The sequence below is a fragment of the Crocodylus siamensis genome, chromosome 8 (genome assembly GCF_052110815.1).
Source record: "Crocodylus siamensis isolate JL-2025a chromosome 8, ASM5211081v1, whole genome shotgun sequence".
NCBI classification, from domain to species: Eukaryota; Metazoa; Chordata; order Crocodylia; family Crocodylidae; genus Crocodylus; species Crocodylus siamensis.
The window spans coordinates 58,809,851-58,829,379 of NC_143402.1; the positions used below are offsets into that span (position 1 = coordinate 58,809,851).

Here is a 19,529-nt window from a genome sequence, read left to right on the forward strand (position 1 = left end):
ATACTCTAAAGAGGGGTTTGAAATACCTGGAGTTTACAGAAAGCATGATACAAGATGTTTACACTGTTCACATCTGGAAGGTTCTCTCCGCCATAAGATTTAGGGTTTTTCAGGGCTTTTTTATTTGTTTGATTCTGGGTTTTAGAGAATGAGTTCATCATGAAAGTCATGAGTAGATTATGCCAACTAGGGCATATTTGATACATTGGTCCTACAAAAAGAAAATAAAGTAATGCAAGCTGAAATACCCCCCCATGCAGGAATTAACTAAAAATAATATCATAGGAAGGAAAACAGAAAAAGTGCGAGCAAGACTGTCCACTTTTTTACTCAGCTCACTAACAGAGATTATCAATTAAAGATCTGTTATAGCAAGCCAAAAGGTTAAACTCACCAAAAAGAGGTAAATATTAAACTTTAAAAATATTTTTATGGGTATCTATATTGCTTTCAGGAAATTTCCCTTCCAAGCCTGAGTGTCTAATTCCAAGTAAGTAGTTATCAACTTCAGTTAGCAAGTTTTCAGAGAGAAGGGAAGGTATCTTTGCTTGTGATATTACCTTTCAGGATTCATTGCTTGAAATATCAGTGCTAGCCTTAAGTTACTTTCACTGGGCTAAGAGAACATCAGTCAAAAAACACTTTTTTATACTGATATACTAAGGAGCTTCTGAATCAGAGAAGGGGTTGGCAACCGTTTGCCAGCATAGGCTGCTCTTTGCTACCCAGCCCTGACCACAGCGCACAAGTTTTACGATTGTATAAGTATTTCCTTGTTAATATTAGAAACTTATATGCTTAACAAAAATTTGCTAATTAGCAAAGTTTTAAGACTCCATTAGAATCAAGATAGAAGTGTCAGAGTTCTTAGCAAACTACAGGATGCAGTATCCCTCCATCACTCGTCTCTAGTATACTTTTCGATAAGTTAACCACTCATATATGTTAGCATTACCCTCACTTCTGCAAGCACAAGGGCTACATACTAGGGATGTAAATATTTTTTTTTTTAAATTATGTTTAACATCCTCCAATTACTTTGGTTAAAAGGTTAACCGATAGCTCATACTTAGTTTAGTGACCTCCAGCAGGAACAGGAACAGCCCCAGCCATCTTCACCATGCTCCCAACACTGTTGGCCCCAGGCCACTGGTGGGGAGCCATAGGCAGGGGGCGGCAGGTGCAACTGAGTCACTAGGGAGCACTGTCCAATTGAAGAACCATGGCTTCCCCTCATACCCACAGGCAGGACTGGGGCTGGGGATCTCTCCTGTGCACAGATCCCGCTGACACAGAGAGTGAGAGGTGCTGGGCCTTCCTGCCACAGCAGCGAGACTCCTGGTCATGCAGTGGCGGGGCCAGGGCAAGGGCAGAGGAACAGGCTCCCTGCACATCCCATCATGCTTGTGCCACTGTGGCCAAACCTAGAAGCTCACCCCAGGGGGGCAGTCTCCGCTGGGTGCACGCATCCTTCCCCCTCCCACCTGTGGCACTGGGGCCACACAGGGCTTGGGCCAGCCACGAGGCAGGGCTGAGATACAGCTGAAGCAGACAGTGCTGGGTTTGAGGGGTTGCCACTAGCCTCTCATGCAGCAAGTGCAGCCCCAAGGAGTTCCTGGGGAGTGGCAGTGCAGCAGAGATCCCAGGGGGAGTGTTAAGGCTACAATAGTGGCCTCCCACCCTCACAGCACTCTCCTACCTCAACTCCCCCTGCCCATGCTGGAGACTACTACAAGAGCATAAGTTCAGTTGCCATCCTTTAAAATAGGTACATTATATCATCCTCCCATTCACCACTCTCAGCCCAGAGTTTGGGGGGGGTGGCCAGCCAGCATCTCTCACCTACGCAAGACCAGGCTACTAGCCTCTGTTTGAGAATTTGCAGGCATAGCATCTGTAGGAGCTGAGAGCTGCTCTACCTCAACTGGCAGGAGCTCAGGCAGAAGCACTCCCCTGGCCTCACAGATATTGTGCAGCATACAGAGACCACAAACTGGGGCATGCTGAACTCACTGGCATTTACACATGTCCTTAGGCACCCCCAGCAAGCCTCAAGATGGCTAAATGCACATTCCACAGCCAGCTTCTGAGCTGGTAATTAAATAGTTCCTTCTGGGCATCCAGTGAAAGTCTTCAGCCTAGGATGTAGTGGAAAAAACTCTGCTCCGTCACTTCAGGGATGAGGGAGCTCCTACATATCCTGACATTGTGTGCCCTGCCACATTCAAATGCAAGAAACAGCCATGGTGGTCCCACAACTGCCTGAAGCGTGAGTGAAGAGTCACCCTTCCAGTTAATGAATTCATAGCTATAATGCGATGGTAGACACAGCACCACTGATGGCCCCAGTGCAGTTGGGGAACCCCAAGCTGGCAACTCTCGTCTATGACCTCCGGTGGGTTGGCAAGGTATACGATACGCAGGCCCATCATGTGTTGAATCACCAGGCATACCTTCTGCACTGCCCCTCTAGCCATTAACTTGCCCATGCCAAAATGGTTTGCCAGAGACTGGAGGCGGTCTGGGGTTGCCACCTTTCAAGGAGAAGCATATAGCAATCACTATATGGCTAAAGACACCACTGTCAGCTGTATGTGTGGTGCAGGGAACTTGTCTATCTACGCAAAAGTGCCCCTGAACATGCCAAAGTTTGTGTGCCACTGCTCATCCCAGGTGGCCACAATGATCCATTTCCACTAGTTGCTGGCTCATCTCCTTGGTCAAGAAATGCAGTCTCACAGTCTGAAGCTCCTCCCACATCTACCTGGCCATTTCTGCTTCATTTTGCTCATGAGTTCATAATGCTGGGCCAGCAAGGTCTGCAAAGGGACAGTCATGCACAAATCAATAATCAACCAATGAGGGTGGAAGGTCTGGATCACAGTCAGTAGTTTCAGCAAAAATGCAGTTGAAATACAGCCGGGTGGTCAGAGGCACAAGCTGCGCAGTGAAATGGCCAATATCCCTCCCAGAAAAATTGCCACCCACCCACAATTTGAGCAACCAATAGATGCTTTGCTCAGTGCTGGCAGAGTTAGGGGAACCTGTGTGGCATGAGTATTCTGCCACCTGCTGGCAGAACTGTGGTGGCCCATTCAGTCACCCTTAAAACTGGCTTGGAGGGCTGATGTGTAGACAGGCTGATCCTATGACTGGGACAAGTAACTGCACAACTAGTATCACAGCAAAATATGCTGCCTGTTTGCAGCTTTAGAGGCTAGCTTGTTTAGAAGAGGCATAATACACTTTCATAATTAACAGCCTATGGCCCTATGCCAGGGGCAGGCAATTATTTCAGGTGGAGGGCCACTTACCAAGTTGTGGCAAGCTGTCAAGGGCCACATGGGAAGCCCCCCCCCCACTTGACAGGTGCCCCTTGACCCCTGCCCCTTGGTCACCATCAGCTTGTAACCCACCCCTGCTGCTAGCATGGGCCCCGCAACAACACCAGGCTCACCTGCTGGGGCTGTGCCACAGTGGCAGCAGCTGCGGCCCCCACCGCTTGTTGCGCTGGGCGGTGTTTGCTGTTGCTACCAGCCCAGAGCTCACGTGCTGGGCAGCAGAGAGGCAGCGGTGGCAAGCACTGCCCAGCACAGAAAGTGGGGGCTGCAGCTGCTGCCGCCCTAGTGCAGCCCTCACGGATGAGCCTGGAGCCATATGAGACCAAGTTACAAGCTAGTGTTAAGCGCTGGGGGGGGGAAGGAAAGCAGGCCCTTGCCTGCCCCGTGCTGCAGCCACGGGGCACTTTTTCCCATGCTCCGCACCTGCTTGTCCCCTGCCCTCCCCCACTTACCTGGGGTTCCCAAGCTGGGACAGCCACATGGTCCCAGGCCAGAAGCCCTTCCTGGGACTTCCAGCTGGGGGGGCAGGGCCCTGCTGTTGAAGGAGCCCTTCAGGGCTTCCCCTGGATCCTACTGCCGTTGGTTCTTGTCACCTTTGACAGGAACCAGGTACAGATAAATTAATTTTTTTTTTTTTTATTTAATTTTATTTTTTTAGCGGCCCGCAGGCTATATTTTGCCCACCCCTGCCCTATGCCATCAGATGTTCATCAATAGTAAAAAGCTTATGCCCTTCTGAACAAGTTAGTCTTCAAGGTGCAAGTGTGCTCGTCTGAAGTCAGGCAGAAGGCTGAACTACCTCTTTACCCAAGGAGTCAGAATGAAAACCACTGTGCAATCTTAAGTCTTATTGGCTACAGCTCCAAAGCAAATTTAACAGAGTCTGTTAAAATTATAAATGCCTGTATGTAAAGCCAAACAAAGATTTTGGTTCAACCTAAGATTAAAAATGTAATTTCAAAACAGGCATTGGACTGTTGTACAATTTGGATTGTACAAAGTTTTGTTTTGCTGAAGAACAGGATATAAGCAGTATCAGTCGAGAGAGATCAGGAATGCTAGAATGTACTCTCTCTTGGCAAAGTTCCAGAGACAAACACCAAAGCAGTGCTATGATAGAGGCTTGTTTTACAAAAGTCTCCTTCAAGACACTAATTGTGGAGCTTGAATGCTTCCAGATGCTTACAAGTCTTTAGCCAGCAGTATATCATTTAGTAATTTGGATTTTGTTATACTATCCAATGATGGAGCACTAAGGTTCTTGGCGCACAGTTAACTGGCAACCGTGTTATATTTTACATAGCAATCTTGCCAATAAAGAGGTACTTTCTAAATAATCTGTAACCAAATATATTCAGAGTTCATTATACCATTACCCCATAGCATGGGAGTTTATATTCTGACAGTGCATTGCCTTTTAGTGCCATAGGGTTAAGAAAAAGAACATGAACAAGTTTAAAGAGTCCTAACCTTTTCGTTGGCTGTCTGTGGTGTTCAGCTATATAAAAACTATACAGTATAAAATTTCAACTTTGGTGGGTCTAAATTGCTGACTTGAAAAAAGAAAACCAAACCAACCCCACTTCTGGCTTTGATATAAACCAGGGGTGGGCAAAATATGGCTTGCAGGCCGGATCTGGCCTATGGGGCCCCTAAAAAAATTTAGAAAATTAATATTAATCTGCCCTTGGTTCAGGGCAGGAGAGGACCCTGGGGAAAAGCTGAGCATGGGGGGAGAAACAGTGGCCCGCGTGGGGCTGCGAGCAGCTGCAGCAGGGAGCGTTGGCCATGGGGCGGGCGAGGGGCCGCTTTTCCCCACGCCCTGAGCTCAGCTTTTCCCTGGGCTCCTTCCCTGCACGGAGGTTAGAGGCCCTTCCCTGCCCCATGGCCAGCATGCTCTGCTATAGCCACTTGCAGCCTGCGTGGGATTGCCTGTTCCTGCTCCAGACAGCCCCACGTGGGCTGCGAGCGCCTGCAGCAAGGAGTGCCAGCCAAGGGGTGGGTGAAGGGACACTTTGCCCCATGCTCTGCATCAGCTTCTTCCCTGCCAACAAGCACGGAGTCAGGGCTCTCTGCTGCCCCCCACCTGTACCACGGGGCTGGGGGGGGCACTGGGAGCAAGTGAGCAGGTGCAGGAGCCAGTGGGAGCACGGGGCCCGCACTGGTGTCCCAGGCCCAGGGCCGGAAGGGCCCAGAGCAGGGTGGCAGGAGTGCAGGGCCCCAGCCAGCAGGGCCTCTATGGAGCTGGGCCAGCTCCCCCCTTTCCCTGCTGGTGCAGCCCAGCCTGGCTCCACCAGCCCCTACCAGCCTGTGCCCTGCTTTGGGCCCAATTTGTCAGGCCCTGGGACATTGGTCCCAAAGATGGTGATGGGGGGCGGGGCACCTGTCAAGGGCAGGGCTACTCATGCAGCCCTCGACAGCCTGCCAAAACTGGGTAAACAGCACTCCACCTGAAATAACTGCCCTCCTCTGGTATAAACCTTGGCTACACTGGAGTTCCCATAGCCCCCCCGCCCCACCTCCCAGTAAAGCTGGTACACTATAAACACAAAAGAGCAGAAATCTAGTATTATTGTGCTGTCATCCAAGTTGCTCTCTCATTGCAACATGACAAATGCAAGCCAGATGGTTCTTTAAATGCCATTGTATAGAGTGTGCTAGGCAAACAGTTAATTTTGATGTCTGTAACATACTAAACAGGCTTGAGCAACCAAAGCATCTTGATTGAAAGGCTTAAACATTTATCCACAATTCTTCTGTTAGGAGCAAAACATTTCAGATTCACCTCATTACAATCTATAATTAGATTGTGGTAGCACCCAAGGCTTCCATTCCATTAGTTATGGTACAATGCAATTAAAATCTAGTTTCTGGCCCACTGCACAGAAACATCCTATTATCATTTTGCTATAACATTACCTTTCAGACATGGGACTTTGTGGCTGAAGGAAAGGCACCTGTAGGTCAGCATACTGTGCTATACAAGACAGACCTCCTGTTCCAAATTATTTAAAAAAAAAAAAAGTATTGATTTTGACATTCACTCTTCTTTTGCAATTATACTCAAAGGTCAATGACACTTTCTGCGCCTGCTTCTGATCCATTTTTAGCCACAATTTATTTCTCCTTGTGCAGCCTTTCCTCTAAACTTGATACAGTTGTCTTATGAGCTCAAGCCTTATGGAAGTTGAGACAAGTTTCCTATATTTTATCTAATAGTTCACTTATAGAAATAATGTTCAAAGAGCTTACGAAAATACTTGACCAAGCAAGATGGCTCCTCAACCAACTGGCTGCTATACAGATTTTTCATTGCAGTACCTTAAATTGATGCACTGATTCATCACTCCATAAACTGCCTATAGAGCATAAGTTTTTCAAATTACCTGCTGAGGGAAGAGCAACAGGGGTATGTAATGGTGGGTGTGTGCTATAGACCACCAGATGAGGAGGTAACTAGCCAAATGCCCTACTTTCTCAGGAAGAATTAGAAGGTTTTCTCCTGCTTGTGCTTCATCCAGGTCACCCATTATCCCACTTAACTGAGCAAGGAGATGCCAGAACCAGTATCATTGTCTCTGCTTGTACCAGTGAGGTCTGCCCAGGGAAGACTGCTCACAGTCAAGGCTTCCACCCAGATCCTGATTTGGTGCTGTGGAGACTGCAGCTTGCAGGTTCCTTCCAGTGACAGCCAGGTGGGTGAGTGCCTGTGATGTGAACAGTGCCTCCCGGTGGTGTCCCTTAGGAACCAGGCAAGAGCTACTGGAAGATGTGGCAAGGCTCCAAAGCATCCTCTACCAAGACAACTTCAAACTGGGGGTATGCATATCCCTGGGGGTACTTGGAAAGGTCCCAGGAGGGTACATAGCAGTAGCAAAGAGCAGTTGTGTTACTTGAGAAGTGGCGGCCACCATCCATCACTCTGCAATGCAGTTCCCCTGTGCCCAAGTACCCCCACTTCTCCATGCCACTGGGTTCGCGCCTGGCTGGCCAGGCAGGAGGGGGGCGTTGCTGATGGCCTACTGGACAAAGGTGGTGGTGCAGAGAAGCAGGGGTACCTGGGAAACAGCGGCATGGGGGTGGGGCGGGGCAGGGCTGCTGCTGCTGCCATTCATCACTCCATACCACTGCCGCCCAGCGCTGCGTACCACTTTCCTGTGCTCAAGTATCCCCGCTTCTCCATGCCACCAGCTTCATGGCTGGCCAGCTGGCAGGACCTCTGCTGCCGCATGCTGGGGGCATGGGGGGGGAAGGGGTGGGGAGCTCGCACATGGTGGCTGTCCACATCTATACTCAGCGCTGCCACCACACACCACGGGAGGAGGGTGTGCTGACATCTGGCTGGACACAAAGCTGGCGGCACAGAGGAGTGGGTATACTTAGACGTGGGAAAGCAGCGCCCAGCAGTGACAGTGCATAGGTGGCGGTGGCAGGCATCTGCAAGCTCGCCATGCTGCTGGCTTCGGCTGGCCGTCTGTCAGCACTGCCCTCCCACCCCCTGAAGGTCTGTGTCCAGAAGGAGTACCCTGCTTAAAAAAAAGGTTGAAAACCCTGCTATAGAGGAAAGACTGCCAGAGGCAGCACTAGAGAAGGAAGAGGATGTAGACTCCCAGGAAGGTGAGAACTGGAAGCTTGTGACTTCTGGCAGCAAGCAGAAGTCTTCACAGCAGTGGTTTGCCTAGAGAACAGATATGGCAACAGAACAGGAGAAGCACAATCTGTTGGTGGAAGAGGCCAGGCCAGGCAATGCATAGCCAAGGTTGGAAGGATTGAGACTACTGCTACCAAGAGGAAGCAACATGTGGTGGTATTTGGAAACTCCCTTTTACAAGGAACAGAGAAATCCATCTGTCAGCTCAACCTGTTGTCTTGGGAAGTCTGATGCTTGCCTGGATCCAAGAAATCATGGAAGGATTACTGAGACTTATCGGGCCCTCTGACTACTACCCCATGCTTAGTGTTCCGCATTTTCAGTTTTTACCAATTTTCACTGATAAATACCCTGATTTTTTTTTAACTGAAGTTATTTGTTTTTTACTGATTTATACTCATTTTTCAGTTCACTCAATTTTACCGGGTAGTCAAATCCCTGTTATCTGGAATTTTACTAACTGGAATTTCAGTGGTGGGATGTTCATGGCACTTTCTTCCCTGGCTGCATTCATACCCCCCCCCACTGCTGCTGGTATGCCCTGGTGCTTGGGGGGGAAGGGAGTGGTGCACAGCTGGACAGGGAGATGGTGGGGGCACTACCCCAGCACCTCCCAGCCTACCTGGGATCAGAGCCAGGAGCCCTGCACCTGGGTGGAGGGGCCGGGTGCAGAAGCCACTGCAGGGGAGTAGGACTGGGCTCTCCTGCCTGTCCCCACAGTGGGGCTCGCAACTCCCAGTGCCCAGGGCATGGCACAGCCCAGCGGCTGCAGGCGTCAGACACTCTCAGGGCTGCTGCAGCATGGGACGGGGCGAATGCGGACAAGCTGTGCCATGACCTGTGCCCTCCGGGGCTCTACTTGTTCCCACTCACCCGGGCCCCTGCTACAGCGGCTCTGGAAGCAGCTGACACCAGCTGCAAAAGGAACTGTAAGTGCACGCAGGGCATGACTCTTGCTGCTACATGCACCCTGGGAGGGCTTCGGGCTGGGCCAGGCTCTTCCCAGGGGGTGCGTGCCCTTGGATCTGTGTGCAAGATGAGAGGAGCCTGCCACTGCAGTCTGGGGCAACACCAGGCACCAAGTGGTGTTCGGAGCAGGCAGCAGCCTGCTCTGGTCCTGCACGAAGATCCCTGGGAAGAGCCCAGCGCAGCCCTCCCAGGACGCGTGCAGCAGCAAGAGCTGCGCCCCTCCGTCCTGTGCCCACTGACAGTTCCCACCTGCTGCAACCCCAGGAGCAGCCGCTAGACTGTGTTGCACCCCTCCCCCTGCCCCCTTTTCTAGTCTCAGCCTTACTCCCTCTCTCACCCTCATGGGAACGTATTATTTTCCCCAATTTAAACTGATTTTTTCTCTCTTCCTTTTATCCTGATTTCAACCCAATTTTTATGTTTGGAAGATAAACCCCAAAAAATTCTGGAGTGGTGCCAGAGGACTGGAAGAGGGCCAATGTGGTCCCCATCTTCAGAAAAGGGAGGAAGGACTACCCGGGAAACTATAGGCCAGTTAGTCTTACCTCGATCCTAGGCAAGCTCTTCGAGAAAATTATTCTGGCACACATCCAGGAGGGGCCAGCAGGGGACTGCATGCTTAGGGGCAACCAGCACAGGTTCATCAGTGGCAGGTCCTGTCAGACCAACCTGGTGGCCTTTTACAATCAGATCACCAGATCATTAGATGCAGGGGTAGCAGTGGACATAGTCTTCCTGGACTTCCAGAAGGCTTTTGACACTGTCTCTCACCCCATTCTCATTAAGAAAGAGGGGGGCTGTGGTGTAGACACCCACACAGTCAAATGGGGCGCCAACTGGCTGGAAGGCCGCACCCAGAGGGTGGTAGTGGATGGGTCCTTCTCAACCTGGAAGGATGTGGGCAGTGGGGTTCCGCAGGGCTCTGTCCTCGGGCCCGCACTATTCAACATCTTCATCAGCAATTTGGATGAGGGGGTAAAAAGCACCCTGTACAAATTTGCCGATGACACTAAGATGTGGGGGGACATGGGCATGCTAGAAGGAAGCAACAGGCTACAAGGGTGGGCGGATGAGAATAGGATGGGATTCAACACAGACAAGTGCAAGGTGATGTACCTGGGGAGGAACAACCGGCACCATACCTACAGGTTAGGGAACTCCCCTCTTGTCAGCACGGAGGCAGAAAAGGATCTTGGAGTCATCATTGACTCCATGATGAACATGGGCCAGCAGTGTGGGGAGGCAGTTAGGAAGGCGAACTGCACCTTGTCATGCATCCACAGATGCATCTCAAGCAGGTACAGGGAGGTGATCCTCCCCCTCTATGCGGCACTGGTCAGGCCGCAGTTGGAGTACTGCATCCAGTTCTGGGCGCCGCACTTCCAGAGGGATGCGGACAGCATGGAGAGGGTCCAGAGGAGGGCCACTCGCATGATCAGGGGACAGCAGGGCAGGGCCTATGAGGAGAGGCTATGGGACCTGAACCTGTTCAGCCTCCAGAAGAGAAGGCTGAGGGGGGAATCTTGTGGCCTGTTATAAACTAGTCAGGGGGGATCAGCAGGCATTGGAGGAGTCACTGTTCCCCCTGAGCACCGCCTGGAGTGACCAGGAATAACGGTCACAAGCTGGCAGAGGGTAGGTTAGACATCAGGAGGCGCTACTTCACGGTCAGGGCGGCTAGGGTCTGGAACTAAACTTCCAAGAGAAGTGGTGCAGGCTCCTACCCTTGGGGTTTTTAAGAGGAGGTTAGATGAACATCTTGCTGGGGTCGTTTGACCCCAGTGCTCTTTCCTGCCATGGCAGGGGGTCGGACGAGATGATCTGCTCAGGTCCCTTCTGACCCTAGAAACTATGAAATTCCCATAATTTTTTTTTTTTTTTGTAACAAAAACTGACAATGCAGAATACTACCCCTGCTGCTCATCTATGTGGGCACCAAAGATACTGCCATGGGTGACCCTGACCAGATCAAAAGTGATTACTGGGCTAAAGTCGTATTTTCCTGGGGCAGTAGTGGGTACATCCTGCAGATCAACACATGGCTGCACGGACGATTGTTGCCAGCACGGATTTGGTTTCTTTGACCACGGGGTGTTGTTCCAAGAAGGACCGCTAGGAAGACAGAGGATCAGTCTGACAGAGCGAAGAACATCTTTACATGCAGGTTTGCTAACCTGGTGAGAAGGGCTTTAAACTAGATTCACCAAGGGATGGAGACCAAAGCCCTGAGATAAGTGGGGAAACAGACGACCTGGAGGAAGCACAAGAGGCAACGGGGAGGCCTTCTTGTTTTTCCTGAGAAAGTAGGGCAATTAACTAGTTACCTCAGGTGTCTGTACATGAATGCACGCAGCCTAGAAAACAAGCAAGGACTGGAAGTCCCTGCAGCCACAGAACTATGAAATGACTGGAATAACAGACTTGTGGGGATAGCTCACACGACTGGAAGACTGTCATGGATGGGTATAAACTGTTTACATAGAAGAATTATGATTGTTTAGAGCTCCAGTATGAAACTAGAGATAGGCCTGTTGAAAGTCTCTGGGTTAGGATGAGAGGGAAGAACAATAAGGGTGATTTTGAGATATGTGTGCGCTATAGACCACCAGACCAGAAGGAAGTGTAGAATGAGGCTTTCTTCAAAAACAGATTGAAGAAGTTTCCCCAATCAGAAGCCCTGGTTCTCATGAGGGACTCCAAATCACCCTAACATCTGCTGGGAGAACAATATAGTAGTGCAAACCCAATCCAAGAAGTTTTTGGAGAGTGCTGGGGACAACTTCATCATGCAAGTGTTGAGACCAACTCTTCCTGAACCGATGCTCACAACAGGGTGGGGAATGTAGCAGTACATGGCAAGTATGGCAGCAGCAACCACGAGAGAGACACAGAAGAGAGCAGCAGAGTAAGGACCCTAGACTTCAGAAAAGCAGAGAGACTCACTCAGAGAACCGATGGGAAGGATCCCCTGGGAAGCCAGTCTGGAGGGGTAAAGGAGTCCAGGAGAGCTGGTTGTACTTGAAAACTTTACTGAGGGTACAGGAATGAACCATCCTGATACACAGGAAGATTAGCAAGCATGGCAAAGGACCTGCTTGGTTTTGCAAGGAACTCTTCAGTGACCTAAAACACAAAAAGGAAGCTTACAAGAAGTGGAAGCTTGGACAAATGACTAGGGAGTATAAGAGTATTGTTCAATTGTTGAAGTGCAAATGGAGTTGAAGCTAGCAAGGGACATGAAGGGCAACAAGAAAGGTTTCTACAAGTATGTCAGCAATAAGAGAAAGATCAGGGAAAGCATGGGATCAGGAAAAGCCCCTTATTGAACTGGGGGAGGCAATCTAATGACAGATGATGCAGAAAAAGCTGAAGTACTCAATGCCTTTTTTATCTCAGTCTCACAGACAAAGTCAGCTCCCAGACTACAGCACCTAGCAACGGTCTGGGGAAGAGGTGAGCAGCTCTCAGTGGTGAAAGAAGAGGTTAGGGACAATACAGAAAAGCTGGATGCTTACAAGTTCATGGGGCTGGAAGTGATGCACTTGAGGGTACCGAGGGCGTTGGCTGATGTGATTACAGAGCTGCTGACCGTTATCTTTGAAAACTCATGGAAGTCAGGGAAGGTCCTGGATGACTGAAAAAGGACAAATAACGCCCATCTTTAAGAAAGGGAAGAAGGTAGGATCCAGGGAACTACAGACGGGTCAGCCTCACCTTAGTCCCTGGAAAAGTCATGGAGCAGGTCCTCAAGGAAATCCATTTCTAAGCACTTGGAGAAGAAGGTGATTAGGAACAGTCAGCATGGATTCACCAAAGGCAAGTCAATGCCTGACCAACCCAACTGCCTTCTACAATGAGGAGACTGGCTCTGCAGATGCAGGGAGAGCAACAGATGTGCTCTACCTTGACTTTAGCAAGGTCTTTGATACAATCTCCCACAACATTCTTGCAAGCAAGCTAAGGACTTTGACTTTTTAACTACTTTATTCAGGGGTTCAGGGATACAAAAAGGGTGGCCGCTTACAAAGCAAAAAACAAACAAATTACTATCAAACCAAGAATACCATATCATTGCATTCAAATACATCACACCGTGACAGACACCCTCACTACATGCCACGTCATGCCTTATATGCTAGTTATGTGGTCGGAGTGCCGGCCACACGGCCATAACTATAAATAAATAATTTGTACCCTGCTCCATCCAATCATACACGTAACAAAAACCTTCAACTTCCCACACTAAAAGAAAGCAAAAAAGCAGCCTGGTGAGGGCCCAGGATGCGGCACGAGCTAGAAGTCATAGTCTGACACCGAGCCAGCCTGGTCACCCAGACCGGTCATGACATCAGAGTGCGTATTTAACACTGCCGTCCTCCATATGGCACAGCGCTTCCTCAAGGGTCCAGCATGTCTCAAAGGCGGGCACCACCTGCAGTGCAGGTTGGATGAATGAACCATATGGTAGATGGAAAACTGGCTAAATTGTCAGGTTCAAAAGGGTGCAAGTCAATGGCTCTATGCCTAGCTGGCAGCCAGCATCAACTGGAATGTCCCAGGGTTGGTCCTTGGACCAGTTTTGTTCAATATTTCATCAACAACTTGGAAGATGGGATGAAGTGCACCCTCAGCAAATTTATGGATGACATCAAGCTGGGGGGAGTAGTAGATAAGTGGAGGGTAGGACTAGGATTCAGACAGACCTCGACAATTTGGAGGATTGGACCAAAAGAAATCTCATAAGGTTCAACAAACAACAAGTGCAGAGTCCTGCACTTAGGACAGAACAATCCCATGCACCAGTACAGGCTGGGGACTGATTGGCTTGGCAGCAGCTCTGCAGAAAAGGACCTGGGGGTTACAGCAGACAATAAGATGGATAAGTCATTGCGCCCTTGTTGCCAAGAAGGCGAACGACATACCGGGCTGCATTAGTCTGAGCACTGCCAGCAGATCAAGGGAAGTGATTATTCCCCTTTTTGACACTGGTGGGGCCACATCTGGAGTACTGTGTCCAGTTCTGGGCCTCCCACTAAAGAAAGGTTGTGGATGAATTGGAGAGTCAAGCACAGGACAATGAAAATGGTTCAGGTGCATGATTTATGGAGGCAGGTTGAGTGAGCTGAGCTTACTTAATCTGCAGAAGAGAAAACTGAGGGGGGATTTAATAGCAGCCTTCAAATAACCAAAAGGGGGGATTTCCAGAGAGGATGGAGCTAGACTGTTCTCAGTGGTGGCAGATGACAGAACAAGAAGCAATGGTCTCAAGTTACAGCAAGAAAAGTTTAGGTTAGGTATTGGGGGGGGGGGAAATCTTATTAAGAGGGTGGTAACACACTGGAACAGGTTACAGAGAGGTTGTGGACTTTCCATCCTTGGGGGTTTTTAAGACCCAGCTAGACAAAGCCTTGGCAGGGATGATCCTGCTTTGGAGTAGGGGTTTGGACTAGGTGACCTCCTGAGGTCCCTTCCAACCCTAAACTTTCTATGATGCTATGATCTTATCCTTTAGTCCTCATTTTTATTCACAGATTGAAGAAGAAAACCAGCTTTCCTTTTTCTTTAATTAATGCATTGATTTTCTTAGCTATGAAAGGCACTAGTCACTGAAATGAAGAAAACAAATCTCTACACTTGCAAAAGTAGCTACTGCTATTGGTTCCAGGTGCTTAGCCAACAGCTTCCTTCAGTCCAGTTGGGTTTTTTTTCCCCTTTAAAAGTTTCAGTAGATATGTACTGGCTAGATTTAAGTAAAAATTGTATTCAAGCCATTTTTAATAAATTAACGTTAAGTTCTAAATATTGACTGCCATAACATCAAGTGTGAAATATAACAACAGTTTCAATGCTCATTTTTTAAACCACTCATTTCTTCACCCGCTCCAATACATACTACACAGGGGGTTCCACTCCAGTTTGCAAACACTGATATCTGCCTTGGATAAAAAACCTCCCATATTATTCAATGCAACTTGCTTCTATTCCAGTAACTTCTTTGGAAGATGAGGAGCTCTCTGTTAAGCATCTAGAACATAGGAGGGCTCAAATTCACAATATTTTCTTCTATTAGCAACATTGTTTTCTCTTTCTTTTCCCCAGAAGGTTCAGCCTAGAAAGTTAGATCTTTAACTGCTTGCCACTGTTACGCCCACCACATACTAAGATGTGACCAGTTGTTTTGAGGAATTTTTCCCCTCTAGCATATCTGGACCCCAAAACAAAACAATATGGTATCTCCATGTACAAATCAGGTCTCATTTTACAGATCTGCTAAAATGTGTCCTTAATAAATTTTAAAGGTTTCTCTTCATATATCAAAAGTCTGTTTGTTTTTCTACAGACTGCATCAAATCAGTAGTCACAACATTCACAGGAAATCTTGAGTCTGGAGCTTTCAAACAAACACAACTACTTTGCCATGAAGGTATTATCTTTGTTGGTCCCTCCCTGATAATTATGGAGCAATCAGGACAATGCCCTGAAGAGATGTGCAGAGAAACTGATCGGTTTAAGAGCTCCAAGCAACTTCCACTTTAGTTTGAGCTTGAAAGCCAGATCCTAAAGTTTGGCTATATACCCCAAAAGAGTCTTGAGACTGAAGACACAGTAAATAAGCATCATCCCCAGCTTCTGTGCAGTAGTTACCAAAATGCTGTCTCTAAAAGCTTACGCAGAGGTCCCAGAGTGCCACCACACAAAGCAAAGCAGGTACAGGCATAATAAGGGCCCCTCTACACATGCAGGTAAAAGTGTAATATCTAATGTGCAAACCACACAACCATGCCTCCTGCCATGCTACACATGCATGGCAGGAGGCACAATTGTGAAATTGCAAATTAGATCCCACTCCACCTTACTGCCAGTGAAGGGAAAGCATGGCGCATAATCCCAGGCTCCCTCTCTGCACTGGCTGCTGTGGCTGTGAATGCCCTGGCTGATGGGGTTTGGCAGGGCTCGCTGCAGGGGCAGCATTCCCAACTGCCAGCCCTGCATCCAGTGTGGGCTGCAGGGCTCAAAGCATACAGGATGTTGGCCCTAGCCTTGTTTTATCATGCCATTAAAACTGGCTGAACATGTAGCTGCAACTTAAGATGCAGTTACCTGCTTAGTCGCACCTTAAATGTAAAGTGTAGAAGGGGCCTAAAAGTAACATTTGCTCTGAATCTCGAAAACCTGATGGTTCCTTTTTAAATGTTCCATAATTTGGGACCCTCAAGAAGTTTAAGATACTACAGCAAAGACAACCAAAGCAGTCAGAGTAAGACATTCACGGGAAAAAGCCAAAAAACCCCAACAAAAATAAAATAAAACAAAACCCTGCTGGACCAGGCAAACAGCAGGTGCTATAAACAGGTAAAGGAAAGGAGGGCAGGGTGGAACAGGGTCAGGGAGGGAAGGAAATACAGTGAACGCTACACAACAGAAAAAGAAAGACTCACCACTTTCTATGATAGAAAGCCAAGTTCTCCTAGTCCTGTACTTGGTGGGCAAGAAGCTGAAAAATTAGTTATCCTTTTAAAATCAAGGAGGTACCCAAGATTTATTCAGAGGCCAGGAAGAATGTTCTCACTGCTGTGTGTGACAGTGCTGGAAGGACAGAAGATGATCCAAATCTTAGTCTAGTTATACTACAGCCTCTCCCCATCTGCATTATAGACTGTAACAATGCTACTCTTGAGGAGAGACAAAGTTAACACTGTCTCAGGATGTAGATAAACATACATTTTGAGGCATTTCAGAAAGGGGAGGTGGAACTGCTGTTACTCTGGGGAACACAGTAGTTATGCTGTATCCTGCTGTAGCAATACAGATGAGCTAAACTGCCCTAATTTTGAACCTAGATAAAAGCAGGGTCTAAATCCTTGCTGTTATACTACCCTTGTTAACTTATATTCACATGATTCCATAATAATACATCTTGGACTGATGGTTTTGTTTTGTTTTGTTTGTTTGTTAGCGTGATATAATTGTTAGCTCCATCTACACCTTCAAAAATGGGAGTTTGAGGCTATATATTAGTTTCAGCTACACACAACTGGCATTAAAACTTGCCAGACAAAAAGTTGCAGAGGTGGTATCAACTCTCAAGGAAGACCACGAAACTATTTATTTGAAATTAAATATGGAATACTGCAGGAGCATCTGTAGTCCAAGCAAAAATTGTGGGGGGCGGGGAAGAGAAGGAGAAGGACTGAACAGATTGATAAAGAGAAAATATCAAAACTATCTTCTAGACAGCAATTCACAACTGAGGGTCCGCAAGCAAGTTTCAGGGGGTCTCCCACTGCCAGCCACATCAGTACAAATGTGCCCTGCTCAACCATGAAATCCTTGTCAATTCTTACTGCAGCAGTGGCACCAACACCAAAGGCACCTATCAGGAGGCAGCGATAAGCGCGAGCGGGCAGATAGATGGGATCCCCGCCAGCACACCTGCCGCATGGTACACGTGCATGCACCTGGGCGCCTGTACCTCTGCCCTGGATACACGAATACCCAGTACAGAGGTGCATGCACTCAGAAGGTGGCTGGGTATCTCCACACCTGCCTGGCCCCAATTCATGGGTCTGGGCACACGCACCTCTGCAGGGAACATATGTACACCCATCTCCCCAGTGCACTCCTCTGGGCCAGGTACATGAGCACCTACCTCCCTGGTGCACGCATCTCTGCGCTGGGCACAAATGCATGCTCATCTCCTGAGTGCAAGCACCTGGACACCTACGCTTCTGCACTGAGTACATGTACACCTGCCTGTCCCCAGTGCATGCATCTAAGCCAGTGGTTCCCAACCTTTTTCTGCTGCAACCCTAAATTAGTCACCAACAGGACCTCCTGACCCAGCATTGCAGGGGCTGCTGGGAGTGGAGTGTGGAAACAGCAGAAGAGCTGCCATTACCATTCGTGTGTGGTAGCTCCATCCCATCCACCACTCCCAGGACGTGGGTGAGTGTGCGTGTGCGCCCTTTGTGACCCTACTGAGGACCCCCTGTGACCCCGATTTGGGCTGTGCCTCAAGTTTGGGAACCAATGATCTAAGCACACATGCACCCATCTATCTGCTCAATGCACACACCTGGGCTCACACCTCTGCACTGGATACACATGCATTTTTCCCCATCAAATGCCATTTTTTGCACCTACTCTTTTTATAGTATGTACTGTGTTGTGTTTAACTGCATAACTATTAATTTAATATGGCTTTTAATCTTCTGGATATGCAGGAAAACTGTTGTTGTGGCACAGGTGAGCCATGGCATGTTTTTGGAGCATGCTGGGGTTGGGGTGCAGCTGAGAAAGAAAGAGGTTGAGAACCCCTGTTCTAAGGATGGTTCAAATAAATAAAATAAAAGGGGGGGTAGGGGGAAATGAGCCTCAGTTATCAGTGACCATCTTTCCAAGATTTAACCACTGAGCTCAGATAAAGAATGCCTTAAAAAGTCACTCTGGCTGGCATTAGCCAGCTTTGATACCTCCCAGTGCCCCAGCAGTTTTTCTGCTTTTGTCTCAAACTATGATTTACGGATGAGGCCCAGACCTTTTGCTGGGGTGGGGGAGGGCAGGCAAAACAAACCAAGGAACTGAGATGCATCCACTCTCACACACAGTTACCTCCTCCCTCCTAGTAGAGCGATTATAGCCACTTCTGTACTTTTTTCAAAATTCAAACATTACATTTCATACAACTGTACACAACCAGTTCATAAAAGACTATAATAAAAAAAACTGACCATGAGAGAATATTTTTTCTCCCTTCAAAGAAGTTACTTCTTCCTAACTGTAAAACAGCTGTTGCTGCTCTCATTTGTCTTTACTATTTAATTTTAATACTTTGGTAACTGCTCATAGCTTTGACTAACCAAACTTGTGACCTCAACTCAATTCACTCTGGCTAAAAAAATAATACTATTCTTGGTAAGGGTAGCATCCATTAACACAACCCTCTTCAGTCAGATCTTTAGTTTACCTCATTAAACTATGGCATCATCTTGATCTCAAGCTCTCCTCTTTCCACACTGAAGGAAAACTTATTTTAGTAAGATGCTGTTGCAGTAGCAATGATGTGACTCAAGAAATCCTGATAGCACAGACCACTTTTAGAGACAGCATCAATAGTCAGACTAAAGAATGGAAACAAACAAGCACCTTTTTTGGAATTAGATGAGGCATAGGTACATCAGCTACATACAAGTTAAATGAAATCATATGTAAATACATGTACTCCTGTATGGAAGTGTTATTTTTAAATTCATCACACAATTACACAATGTTTCAAAACACAGTACCATTTATTTAAATAGAAAGTGACAGGTTCTCAATTTTATCCAGAGAAGCATTCATATCTATATTTGTTGTTCAAGTCCTCACACTACATCTACTTTGACATTTAAGGTCTTCATTGTAAGCACTGGCCCACAGTGCATATAGAAATTCCTTGCTCAGCATCCAGTTTGTTTAGTCATAAAAACAATGTGAAATATTTCAAAACCAAACAGGTTAGCTCTCCAGTAACGGGATGCAAGAATTGAAGAAGTCTGAGTCTGTTTGGAACTAGTGCCTACCAAAAT

At 47.9% G+C, this 19,529-nt stretch overlaps 1 protein-coding gene across 3 annotated transcripts in view; it reads right to left on the reverse strand.

Annotated features, from left to right (window-relative positions):
- Positions 1-19,529, reverse strand: part of MYH10 (myosin heavy chain 10) — a 140,969-nt gene that overhangs the window by 116,534 nt on the left and 4,906 nt on the right. The window lies entirely within an intron of this gene.